We start from the raw sequence: 12,883 nt of genomic DNA, 5'->3' as shown, positions 1-12,883 counted from the left end.
ATAAACCATAACGTACTTACTTCTATGTGATAATATTTATGTAATAACTTATTTTTTGACCCTTGAAAAACCGAATATGCCCCACCTAAGATGTCAGCCCCTATTGGTCAATTCCACACACACATCAGTTTATTCCTCCTTTGCTCTCTCCAAACATTGAGCCTCATGTGTGAAAAGCTGCCTTCATTCTTTTTCCTATTTATGATTATTTTTTTAAATAACCCCACATCAGATTGCACTTATAGAGCGGAAACCTCTCCTATTGTGTGCCGCCTTTCATATTCATGAAATCAAAGTATTTAAGTGCGAGATGAGCATCAAGTGTTGATCACGTGCTGCCGCATTGATAATAATAAGAATGCATGCCGCCTTTCATATGAGCATCTTAGAGCTCTCTTCACTTTGTGCTCAGATAAGCTGCCCCGCTGCCTATACAATACACACACATAGACACACACCTATGTGCTGGTAATTGCAGGCGAGAGATGAAGAATCATGATGATTCTTTTTAATATAAATTACACCCACAGTGGGTTTAATGCCTGTAAACGTTACTGCACCATTGCTGTTATTTTTTTTTTTTTATTCATGCATACAGCATGCTTTGCACATCGCTTCCTTTAGAGCACCACACAGTGGGATTTTATATATATTATATATCGTGCATCAGTTCATCCATGTTTGTACTGAATTAGTGAAATGCAATAGTGTCTGGACCACATTGAAAATCATCAGATTTTATGTACACAAACGCTCAAAAGTTTGGGCTCACTTGCATATTTCTTTGTTTTCCAAAGAAAAACTAATTTTCATGCATTTCACAAACTATTTTTTTTCCATGTCACAAACAATTAAATTGAATCAGATGATTTTGAAAGAACGATGTACATTTTTGCATAGAGGCCTACTATCAACAACTGTCAGTCCTCTGCATCAATTTCCTGGTATGGCTGCTAATCCAAGTTCATCATTTTATAAGGCTAAAAGATTATTAGAAAAGCCATCTAAAAATCTAAAACTAAAACTAAAATCTCTTACCATGTTGTTAATTATTCCCTTCAGAGAGCAGCACAAACTGGGTCTAACAAGGACACAAAAACGATGCACCACTTTGCAAGAAGACAAATATCTGAATGTCTGTAGTTTAAGGTCGTCACTTGGCAGCTGCACTAAATAGTACCCGGCAAACAACGGCGACTTCAGGATGCTGGACCGCCCAAAAAAAAAAAGCCATATCTCAGACTGGCCAAAAAAAATGTTTCCAAGTGATCCCAAACTTTTGAGCGGTAGTGTATAAAAGAACCTCAGACACCTCCAAGGTGCATACATGTGAAGTCAACACACTTGGTGGCAGTTTGAACCTCAGATCAGCAAGTGTTTTGCTTTTTCTTTGGCTTTTTGTGCTTTTTTTTAAATCCCCAAAACTCGTATTTGTGATTTTAGAAATAAGGACTTAGTATGTTCTCTGTAGGCGGCATTATGAATTATCCTTACTGACCTTTTTTTTTGCAGTACATTTAGCGAGTGAAGATTGCTTTTATAGTTATTACACCATATTTCCACACAATAAGTAAGATATGGTAGAATATTTTAAAAGATATATATTTTTTTCTATGAATATGGACGCTGAATCGTCATAATTAGAGCGTCTGGACTTCAGCATTTGTTGTACATAAAATGTGCTGAAACAAAAACACACACATTAAAAAAAAAATCTGCTCAGCTGTTCTATCAATGCTTGAAATTGCTTCTTGGCAAAACTGGCAGCGTTTCCTGGTGCCATCTTAATGACATATGTGATGTCTTTTCATATGCATGTTCATGTTTGTTACCCGAGACAGGAAAAAAAAAAACTAAACAAAAGAGGTGGACTTCAGATTGCTCAAAGCTTTTGTAATGGAGGAGGGGTGGGGTGGGCCCTGTTTGATTTCATTAGAGGGTAATATTAGATGGAAGTCCCGATCTCAGAGGACGCTTAGTAGCGCCTCGGGCAAATTGACATAATGCCGCTTTATTTGCAGGAGCGAACAGCTGACTGGCAAAGAGGCTGATTTATAAACAAAAGCGTTTATGCATGCAGGAGAGAAAAGAAGTGGGAGACCACATTACAGGACATCTCATTGACGGCCTCCATTGTGACACATTCCATCATGGGGGCCTTGTGTTATATGATGACACTAGATTGTTTAACTCTCCTTTCATCTGTTTTATTTACATCTGACAAATGGATTCGCCGATTACATACGCCCGACTTTGACAATAACAAATTCAGCCGGAATAAGTGAAAAGGATGTTGCCCCTGCCATCTATTTGTTAGCGAGCAGGCTACTTCCTGATTCATGACATAAGATGACAGGACCGTACCATTTTTTTTTTTAATTTGTGGGTGAAGAAAATGGCTTTATCGTGACTCAAATGCCAAGAAATGAAGGCACATTTAGCTAACAAAGGTGAAAAGAATGTTACATGCCGTGTTTGTGTTTGCTTATCCATCTATTTGTTAGCTAGCAGGCTACTTCCTGGAAATGGTTTTACTGTTACTCTCACACCAAATTGCAAACATTGTAAAGTGCATATTTGTGTTTTCTGCATCTGTTTGTTAGCTAGCAAGCTACTTCCTGATTCATGACATAAGATGACAGGACCGTACCATTTTTTTTTTTAATTTGTGGGTGAAGAAAATGGCTTTATCGTGACTCAAATGCCAAGAAATGAAGGCACATTTAGCTAACAAAGGTGAAAAGAATGTTACATGCCGTGTTTGTGTTTGCTTATCCATCTATTTGTTAGCTAGCAGGCTACTTCCTGGAAATGGTTTTACTGTTACTCTCACACCAAATTGCAAACATTGTAAAGTGCATATTTGTGTTTTCTGCATCTGTTTGTTAGCTAGCAAGCTACTTCCTGATTATGACATAAGATGACAGGACCGTACCATTTTTTTTAATTTGTGGGTGAAGAAAATGGTTTTATTGTGACTCAAATGCCAAGAAATGAAGGTACATTTCGCTAACAAAGGTGAAAAAAATTACATGCTGTGTTTGTGTTTCCTTATCAATCTATTTGTTAGCTAGCAGGCTACTTCCTGGAAATGGTTTTACTGTTACTCACCAAATAGCAAATATTCTAAAGTGCATATTTGTGTTTTCTGCATCTGTTTGTTAGCTAACAAGCTACTTCCTGATTATGACATAAGATGACAGGATCGTACCATTTTTTTTTAAATTTGTGGTTGAAGAAAATAGTTTTATCGTGACCCAAATGCCAAGAAATGTAGGTACATTTAGCTAACAAAGGAGAAAAAAGTGTTACATGTCGTGTTTGTGTTTGCTTATCCATCTATTTGTTAGCTAGCAGGCTACTTCCTGGTAGGGTTAAGGGCCTCTACATGTGGGGGCCATTTTGGCTCAAACAACAGGGCACAAATTTGCGAACAGGAAGACTTATGTCTGGAGAAAGACGTAAGAAATACAATTTTTCATTCTGAGACGGGAGTTCTAGCGTGAAAGAATTGTGACATGCCCTATTTGTGTTTCTTTGTCCATTTGTTCATCTTTGTTAGCTCACAGGCTACTTCCTGGTTTGTGGAGGAATGCACAAAATGACTGTACCATTTTTTTTTTATTTCCATAGGTGGAAGAAAGGATTCTGTTGTGACACAAAGGCCAAGAAAAGAAGGTACATTTACCGAACAAAAGTGAGAAAAAAATGTTAATGTTATTTTTGGACTACTTCCATGGAGAATGTTATGCTCAGATTTAGACACATTTGACTCTACCATTTGGTGGGCGCATTGGGGCTCAAATGACAAAAATAATCAGGGACTTTCCTGGTTTATGATGGAAGGTGTAGGATGACAGGACTGTACCATATTTTTACTCTTGGGTTTAAGAAAAGAAGATGCAGTTTTCTACCAAAAGTGATGAAAAAAGTTGTATACAGTATTTGTATTTGTCCATCTATTGCTAGCTAGCAGGCTACTTACTAGCCACCATTTACATTCGAGGGTGGGTTCATTGTGGCTCAAACCAAATTTCTCTGACAAAAGTGAAAAAAATAGGCAAGCGTCTTACATGGACACGCTCACAAAAGTGAAAAAGACACGGTAAGCCATGTTTGTTCGCTAGCAGGCTACTTCCTTGTTCACTGACAATTACATAGTAGGAGTAGACAGATGGGACTCTACCATTTATATCCTGGGCTCCACCAATTGTGACAAAAAGGGACACCTTTCACTAACAACAATGTAAAAGTGTGCTTTTTGAATATAAATAAAATGTGCTACATTTTGTACTAAACACTCAATAGAGCAGATGACACCGAGAGGACAAAGATGGCCGCTAATGGACCTTTCTGAACGAATAATAAAGATTCAATAATCATCATTTGAGTCCGATTCTCTCCCAAAAAGATTTGGTACATTTTTGAACTAATGACCCATCCTATGCAAAATGTCCTTTTGATGACAATCATACCTTTTTATTCTCCACAATTACAGATCACATTCTCCTACAGCAGCCGATTGTGTTTTCACGCTGCGTTCTGCTCCAAGGGTCTGTCAGGGTCTTCTTTATTCACCCGCAGCCGACAATCAGACCTTATTGAGAACGGGAAAGTGACGGCTAATTGATTTTACACTGATACTGTTGGAGAGACAATGAATGTGCCATCAATTCAATCCGCTATTTAATGGCTCCAATTTGGTCTGTAAACGCCGGCTAAACTAATTTGGCCGAGCGCGGCAATCTGAAAAGCTATCATGGCTCTAATCTCCCGCTATATATTCATACGGAAAAGGGAATTTAGCCCATTCCGAGGTGTGGAGATGATCTGTTAGCGCGGTGTAAATGTTTAGAACGCGGCAATTGAGTTCATTTATAAGGATATGAAAAGTTTTATTGGCAGGGTCAGCCGAGTGGAACTGTTGGATAATAGGCAGTTACCCAGAAGTGTTTGAAGGCTATGGAGCATAGAGATGTAGGGAATCAAATGCCGGGACATGCCGTAATCGGAAGCTAAACTGAAATTCCTCCGACGGCACGGCTGTTAGATTCCCACTGATAGAAGGTTCACTGGCGGGGGCCGCTGCTATTCAACCATCTATTTATTTTGGCTGCGTGCGGGCTCTTCAATTTTGGCCAAAAGTGGGGGAGCAGTGAGCCGCATATGCCGATGTGATGTGATGGTGATGTGGAAGCAATGAGCTTCTCCCCTTTTTTTTTTTTTTTTTGTTTTTTTCTTCTGTCTTTTCTCTTCTCCCTCATCCCGACCCAATCATGGCGGGATATGGCTTTGACACGGCCACGAGGACAGGATGTTAATATGGCTATTCTCTCCATATACACAGTCGTATCTCAAAGATGAGCTCATTTAATTCGCCGTAACCTCAATACTTCCTTTCCTGGCTGTCATCGGCTCTTTTACTTCGATTCCCTTGTGGTCTTTTATAGACACACAAACATCATATCCCCCCCTTTAAGTTCTTTGTTACTGCTGTGTTTATGTATAAGATACATGCGTTATATATTCCTTTTTTTTCTTTCTGCTTTAGAAATCTGTCAGCTCGGCAGAAGGTATCACACAACCTAAAGCACGCGACTCCCATGGGTGCTTGCAGGTGAGTAGAGTGCTTGGAAGTGCTTTATCTAACTGAGTGTTTATCTTGGGCATCCTAAATGACATTTGTGGTGGCCCCTATGGGTTGGGGTCATAATGATTTGGAGGACGTACGTGCAAGAATACATGTGACATGGCTATTATAATAATTGGACAAATGGTCAATGACTTAGTAACTTAATTAGTTATTTTTATTAGTTTATTTATTTTTTATACATTATATTTATATTATATATATTCATATGTAATTTATATATATATTTGTATTTAATTTTATTATTTGTAGTTATTTTTTCATTTTTTATACATTACATATTGCATACATTTTTTATACATTAAAGGCAAATCTTATATCTGATATGTATATTATATATATAATATATATATTTATATATAATTTTATATATATAAATGTATTATAATATATATATATATATAAATATATTATAATGTATAAAAATAACTAATAAAAATAACTAATAAACTAAGTCATTGACCATTTTTCCAATTATTATAATATCCATGTCACATGTATGCATGTCCTCCATTTATAATATATATATATATATGTACATAAATTATATATATATATATAATATAAATATATATAAATATATAATATATAAATATAATATATTTATATATTATGTTTAGTTTTATTAATTAGTTAGGTGCCCCTGTGAAGTACCTTTTACTGGATGGCGGCCATGTTTTTCAACCGACCATGCCCACATTTTATACACACGTGTTTGTCAGTCTCGTCAATGGGTGTACCGAATTTGGTCGTGATTCGGCATATATATTGTGTGTTTTGTACAGCGCATTAAACTGTGTGAGGAATTTCTAGTATTAATATCTAGTATTAATAACAACACCTGTATGTATGCACATGTATTGGTGGGAAAAATAATAGCACAGGTAACACAGTGGGGGGGGGCATCTGTGCCCATTGTCACAAATTTTTCTGCAGCTGTTTAGAAGTAGAAACGTTAGCTTACGCAAACACGTTCAGTCATATGAAGAAAGTAGGATGGCCAATGAATCTGTCCGTCAAAAATCAACCAAAATCGATTATTTCCCCCAAATATTTACATGCATTTCTATGGAAAATGCATATAAAAGACAAATGAGAGGGAAAAATTAACATTTAACTTTTAGGTTTATTATTAAGACCCTTGTTTGCTACAACTTTTTTCCTGACGTTGTCAGTGTTTCTCACCCACTTGCAACTATTTATATTTGGCTCCATGGCGGGAACACCGTTTTTTTTAAAAGGTCACTAAGGTCATCTCTAGTCAGTAGGTGCCCCTGTAAAGTCCTCTATTGGGGGCCATTGTAGTTTTTACTGAAATACAGACCCTTATTTGTGATAACAGGGTCTTCAGCTCAAGAAAATTCCAAATTTGGTTCCTGCCTGGGATCCAAAGAAAAAGTCATATGATCATTTTTCCCACTTCTTCTCGAAAGATGAATCACTTTATATATGCAAATATGTTATAAATGGCCAGAAAAAGTATTATTTTTATTGGAATTGCTTAAGATTGACCTTGGGGGATGATGGGGTGGGGTGGAAAAAGGCATATGAATGAGAGCTCTCCTGTGGGCGGAGGGGGTGGGTGGGTGTCTGTGATCACATCCCGTCACCATGGAGAGCTCCCATGCCGCGAGGCTGCTCTGTGGCCAAGAGCATTCCCTCCTGCTGCTGTTTGTTTACACGCCACACTTTAAGTGGTCATTTGTGAAGTAATAGGCCTAAATAGATGCAATCACGGGCGTTAAATAGTGCCAAGGTAAACGCTGCCTTCCACTCGGAGGACGTGCTCATGTCTCAGTGCAGTTAAAGTTTGCAGAGGAGAATATTCCACAGTGGGAGTTGACTGTTTGTATTCCTAGCGGGGATGGTAACCCTGCACGTTCCCACGAGGGACACATGTAAATACACCGAGTATATTGTTACCATAGCGACAGCACATGCTATGAATTTATCGAGTCCCTAAAGCCTCTATGAAATATTGATGAAGAGAAGCGGCGTTCCTTGCTTCCACTTCATTTTCCAATGGGTCAATTTTTTTTTTCCATAAAGGAACATTTCAAAAACAAGCACTGCACTTACAAAGTTATTTAAGTTTAATGTGTAATCCAGTACAACATCTTGCGGGAGGCTTACGGTAATTTTCGCCGCCGCCTCCTCCGCCAAATCACTTCTTTATTCATAAATTAAAATTGGAATTTAATAGGCTCTTCTTTCTTTTTCCAGGGACTTGATTAAAATATCCATTATGAGATCAGCTCTTTAGTTTCTGTTGTGGATTACTTTTATCTTGGCAGACCTAAATTATGGAACTCTGCTCTCGGAGGTAATTGCCTAAAATATATTCATTGTTTCAGCCTTTTCACTCACACAGCAGCAAGAAATTCCTCCCACGTCTTGAGACGTTTTTTCGCCCCATTCTCATCATTTTCACTGATTATCTACCATTTAAGTTTGTGGTTTTTTATTTTTTTCTTTCCCTGGTAATTTGCTCACAGGAGCACTTGGCTGACATTAGTTGAACATTATTGCCACCAGGCAGCGTACTTTGGCTCGGTTTGTTGACGAGATGGCTTGATTGTGTGGTTTCGAGCAGGTAAAATGGATTTAATTGCTGACAAACAAGCATGCTTGGCTGTGGGTGCAGGGTTTTTTTTTGGGGGGGGGGTTAAACAGAGCAGCCAGGAGCGCAACAGTGATAAGACTAATCATAACGAAAATGAAATAGAACAAGCATTATCTCTATCTCTCCCAATGGGTTGTAGTCCAAATAATTTGGAAGACATGCTAGCATATCATGTAATACAGATATCCCCAAAGTTTTATAATCATTAGACAAATAATCATTAATTTATAGTCAATTAGATCATCAGTCCCATCCACATGGCAGCCATGTTTTTAACCAATTTGACATGTGGTTCTCAGTCCCATAAACATGTGTGCTAGATTTTGTGCCACCATGTTGTGTATGAGAGCCACAAGCGGAAACAATTCATTCATTTTCTACCGGGGTCGCAGGGGTGCTGGAGCCTATCCCAGCTGTCTTCGGGCCAGAAGCGAAAATGGCTAAAACTGTTACTATGCTAATGTTGACATGCTCGCAATGCTAACCCCCGAGCATGATAGTGGTGTTTATATATGTGTCTTCCCATGAAACCCACAAAGAATGTTCGTATGCTAACATTAGCATGCTAGCAATGCTAACACCTAGCATCATGACCGGGCAGGGTAAATATCTCGAACAAGTGCTCTGACCATTCATTCATTCATTCATTCATTTTTTACCATTTATCCTCACGAGGGTCGCAGGGGTGCTGGAGCCTATCCCAGCCGTCTTCGGGCGAGAGGCGGAAATGGCTAAAACTGTTACTATGCTACTATGTTATTAGCATGATAGTGGTGTTTATATATGTGTCTACCCATGAAAATCACAAAGAATGTTTGTATGCTAACATTAGCATGCTAGCAATGCTAACACCTATCATGATGGCGCAATGTACCGGGCAGGGTAAATATCTAGAACAAGTGCTCTGACCATTCATTCATTCATTTTCTACCGCTTATCCTCACGAGGGTGGCGGGGATGCTGGAGCCTATCCCAGCTGTCTTTGGGCGAGAGGCGGGGTACACCCTGGACTGGTGGCCAGCCAATCACAGGGCACATATAGACAACAACCATTCACACTCACATTCATACCTATGGACAATTTGCAGTCGCTAATTAGCCTAGCATGTTTTTGGAATGTGGGAGGAGAACATGCAAACTCCACACAGAGATGGCCGAGGGTGGAATCGAACTAAGGTCCCCTAGCTGTGAGGCCTGGGTGCTAACCACTCGTCCACCGTGCATCCCCACTGAAACAATTATTGAGCTTAAATTGACAAAAGTGTGTACTTTGGATGATAAGTTCAGCTTTAAAGTGATTTAAAATGATATTTCAAAGATACACCTATTATAGAGAAGATCTTCTTTCTGCCTGCCTTTAATTATGAGTTAACTATGGCTAAAAAAATTGATTAATCACGACTAAATATCCATCCATATCGATTGACAGCCCTAGTTTTTACACTTTTGTGTACAGCTCTCCAGGAGTCAAAGAGTTCCACCATGGGGTGAACTCCCACAGCAGAGAGGGTTATATGGTGCTTCACTGGGGGTAGGGGTCTTAACTTTTATCCAGATGATTTTTAATTTATTTGCCCTGGACACTGGTCACTCGTGATTGCGTACAAATGAAAGCTGGAAATTTCAATTTTTCATTTTTTTTTTTTTTTTTATCTGCACACACAATGTAAGATAAGACGATGTTTGCTCAGCGGAAAAATCAATAAAATGATCCGAACTGCGCTGCGGTCACGGGTTAAGTCCTCCTTCTATAAATTCCATTTCAGTTTAAAAAAAAAAAAAAAGATCTGAAATGCTGATTAGGGATTTTTACTTTCTATTACAACCTCTTCTATCTTCTTGGAAGCCCAAAGATCTTCGGGTCGAGCGAATGCGAAGGTGCTTAAGTACACAAACCTCATTTTCACATTTATTTCAATAGTAGAGAGGAGATAACGGCGTTTGAGAGAATCAAGAGTATTCCCTTTCAAATCACATCATCCAAAGTCCCAACACACTCCACTCTGGATTAGAAGAATCAGATTAAAAAAAAAAAGAAGCTCAATTTAATTAGAGCGAGCGGATAGATCCAGCACTTGAAAGAGCAATAAGTAAGGCCCCCACTTATAGGAGCGATATCTGCCCGGGCCCGCTGAGGTCTACACACCCCAGGTAAAAATTGAAGATGTAATCTTCCCAGTGCAAGAAAATAGTCCCATGGCTGCCTCCATGATGCGGCGCCTCCTCGTCGCAGTCGCCGGCCGCGCCCTTGTCGCCTTAATGTGGATCAATTATAGGGCGAGAAGTCACTGTCACATATGATTCACTGTGTGTTTTAGCCACTCGTCTCCGGTCCGTACATGTGCTAACCAGTCAGGAGGCCACATGTCAAACAGGGAAAGACAATTTAACGGCGTGACAGACACCGCCTTTATTTTGGTCGCCACACACAAAATAAAAATGTCACATCTCATTTTCACGTCCTAGCTTTTTTTTTTTTTTTTTTTCGTAAGATGCAAACATTCTCTATAAATGCTAAATGCGGCGACCGCTCGGGTTGATTAAGGATCCTGTGAAGCGTGCTTGAAATAATGCAGCATGCACGTTTAAGGTAATCGTGAAACATCTTTGAATCTTCTCATCGGAATGAAATTTAAATGAGTTACTTATTGGCTTGTTTTGGGGCTTCAATGTGCAGAAATAATCATAATACCAAGTTTTGATTGACACTTTCCGGGAGGTATTTATGGTGCTTTTTTGTCATGGAAGAAACCATATTTTTGACCCTGGAAAAGTCACAACGAAATATGTTATTGCTGCTATATCAATATTGTGAACAATACTATTTACAATTTAAGTTATAAACAGACGCCTTATAACATACTCCAATTATTAGCTCTAAAATTGGAACCCAATTCCAAAGATTTCAAAGAAAAAAAAATAAAAATTAACGCGTCTCACCCCGACCTCAAGCAGAACACCAGAGATGACTGCAACCTTTTTTTTTTTTTTTTACTGCAGCTTTACACGCTTTCTGACATGCAGTCCACTCACATTCTCCCATGTGTCAAACAAGGAAGCAGCGCTAATAGAAAGTCAATTAGGGTCCATTGTCGTGGCGGACGTTTGTAGCTTGGGCGAAATGTCACGGTATGGGTGGCGATTAACCCCCGGAGAGTCCCAGAATCACTGCAGAGGGGTCAGATCATGTCGAGAATGGAACCTACATTGCTGTCAACTTCAGTCAAGTCGGACTGATGCTGATGAAGCGGCTTGAAATAGAAATTGGGAGGGCGCAGGTTAGGGTACATAGCTCAGTTGAGGGACTCAAACCTCCTTGTTTGCAATACAGGCAGACCATATCACTATCCTTTGTTAAGGAACTCAAACATATGGGAATAATTCAGTGGGTGGCTGCTACTAACTCAATCCACTTACCTGTATCTCAATGCCAGTTGTGGGGGTGGGGGGTCTAACTCTTAACTGGTCGGGGGGTCGGGGACATTTGGGGCAATTGAACTAGCCAGTCTTTCGGACACAATACAAGGGCACCATACTTTTATTCCCAATGGGATTCCAAGGTTAAGGGGCTATTGCTGGGGTAGTCTAGCTGCCCTTGCCCATGTGACCATTTGGGGTACTCAAAACTATTGGTCCCTGCTTTATGGGGGAGGGGGGGGGGGGGGTCAGAACACTTTGGTGGCAATACAACTGGATCATACCACTATTCCCAATGGGGGAGTCAAAGAGAGAATCCTTAAGTCACAACGTAGGCAGGGGCAGGGCTTCCCATACGACTATTCCCAATGGGATCTGAGAAAGGAGTTGTACCTGAAACCATTGCTGACATTCATTTACTTCTTCCTGATGACAGTTTGAGGACTCGAACCTGTTGATCTTCTGTCAAACAAAGTATCTTTCGGTTATAGTGCATGGGAGTGATTCCGGCACCTACATACGTATATCCCTATTCCAGTTGGTTGACTGGAATCTGCAGTCTTTTAGTCACAGTTCAGGGCGCTTGTAACCCTTATTCCAGTTGGGGCTCTCGGGTCACAGGCCACACCCTTAACCGTTTCTGAGCAAACGTTACGGTCCATGTTTTGATGTATTATTTTGAATTCCAGTTCAAAAAATCAAAGAAATGGTCACCAGATCCAAAGAAAACAAGGTCTAACCGCATTGTGCTGTTGTGGTCATTGTGCTTATTTCCGTGGGATCGCCTTGCATGAGACCCACTAAGCAGCAGCAGGATGCGACAGTAATCCCCCCGTGCTGACAGTCGTCACACACTTGGCGACATCAGAGGCGGCCGAGCGACACGCTCTCAAGGAAAGAACAAGATGCTCGCCCCGTCATCCTTGGAAATAAACATGCGGCGGTGCCAAGCCATTTCTCATTGTGAGAAAAAGGCGACAGTCCACTAATCTATGAATAGGCCGCCGGTGACAAATGTTATCTTCGTGTGGCATAGCGGGTTCAAACCCATTCAGTCCCCCCCTGACTCACAGACCAGTGCTAAGATTATGTCACCATAATCCCCAAGCAGGCCTTTTGTTGCCTCGATGGGCAGGTGACTGCATGTGTGAGCAAAGAGCACTGCAAGGGCAGCAACAAGAAATGGTTTATTC

At 40.0% G+C, this 12,883-nt stretch overlaps 1 protein-coding gene across 1 annotated transcript in view; it reads left to right on the top strand.

The window, feature by feature from the left end:
* galr2b (galanin receptor 2b) overlaps positions 1–12,883 on the top strand; it is a 126,341-nt gene that overhangs the window by 61,858 nt on the left and 51,600 nt on the right. Inside the window, exons 4-5 of the mRNA XM_078797466.1 lie at positions 3,634–3,678; positions 5,552–5,617. The gene's annotated coding sequence lies outside the window, so the exon portion shown is untranslated. The remainder of the gene's footprint in view (positions 1–3,633; positions 3,679–5,551; positions 5,618–12,883) is intronic.

Source organism: Doryrhamphus excisus, linkage group LG16 (genome assembly GCF_037039965.1).
Source record: "Doryrhamphus excisus strain RoL-2023G ecotype Guam linkage group LG16, RoL_Dexc_Guam_v1.1, whole genome shotgun sequence".
Lineage (NCBI taxonomy): Eukaryota > Metazoa > Chordata > Actinopteri > Syngnathiformes > Syngnathidae > Doryrhamphus > Doryrhamphus excisus.
Note: the sequence above shows the minus strand (reverse complement) of the source record. Positions and strands in the feature narration are given on the sequence as shown.